The sequence below is a fragment of the Octopus bimaculoides genome, chromosome 10 (assembly GCF_001194135.2).
Source record: "Octopus bimaculoides isolate UCB-OBI-ISO-001 chromosome 10, ASM119413v2, whole genome shotgun sequence".
Classification (NCBI taxonomy): domain Eukaryota; kingdom Metazoa; phylum Mollusca; class Cephalopoda; order Octopoda; family Octopodidae; genus Octopus; species Octopus bimaculoides.
In genome coordinates this window covers 74,467,290-74,468,522 of record NC_068990.1, presented here as the reverse complement: position 1 = coordinate 74,468,522, position 1,233 = coordinate 74,467,290, and positions in this window count along the sequence as shown.

Sequence of the window (1,233 nt, the reverse complement as noted above, 5' to 3'; positions counted from 1 at the left end):
ATAGACATGCTTATAATCATTAAAATTTATTTAAATCTTAAATTATACATTCAAATTATTTATCAATTGTTATATTGTGAATATTTAATATTTATGAGACATGCCCCTTGGAATTTTTCAATGCAAGGACCCTATTAGGCATGTTACTGATCAGATGACGAATATTCTCTTGCCGAATTTCTTGCCAAGTTTATTCCAGTAATGCTTCCTCGTTCTTTTTTATGAACTGTCCTGTCCATTTTGACCTAGAGATATTCAATAGGTTTCATATCTGGTGACTGGCTTGGCCATGGAAGCTTTTTAATGCCATTCTCATCCAACAAATCTTGGGTTGTTTTAGCCATGTGACAAGGAGCCCCTTAAATAAAGAGTCTTCTTAAATCATTCCACCACTGGAGAAGATTGGAAGGAGTCCTTTCTGCAATATAGGCACACATTTATCTGAACTTATGTTTCCCTCATACCCCACCAGCTCTTATAAATTATTGCTCCAAATTGCTCCTCATACCATCACAGAATAGCTGCCATGTTTCATAGAAGGCTGCAATCTTTTGTATATCAAATTCTTGATCACAGAGTCTCCAGACCCACACTCGACTGCTGTCAGGAAATGCAGCAAATCTGAACTAATCAGAGAACATGACAGTGTCCCAAAATGCTAGTGGCCTGTCCATCATCTCACTGGCCCAGGGAGAGAGAGAGATAGAGACCATGGATTGGTAATGACCGAAAGAGTAATGGGTAAAGATACCCTTCGGTTATGAATGACCATGAAATTGCAACTACAAAGTTCCTCTCCGAGGCACAAGTCCGGGCAAGGTTGTTTATGGATGACCAACAGTCCTCCAAGCATACCAGCTTCCCATCTCCGCACCATTGATGTTATCCAAAGGAAAAGCAAAGGCTGATATAGCTTGGCACCAATAACGTCGCAACCCATTTCTACAGATGAGTGAAGTAGAACAACATGAAATAAAGTATCTTGCTCAAGAACACAACACAGAGCCCGGTCCAGGAATCGAACTCACTACCTTATGATTGTGAGCTCGTCGCTCTAACCACTAAGCTATGTGCCTTCTTGACCGAAAGAGTTCAATTGCAACTTGAAACATGCTAAATGGGGTTCCTCCGAAGGATTTCTGGCGTAACGTTACTCGATGGTGTGCGTAGATCGGAAATCATACACACACACACACACACACACACACACACACACACACACACACACACACA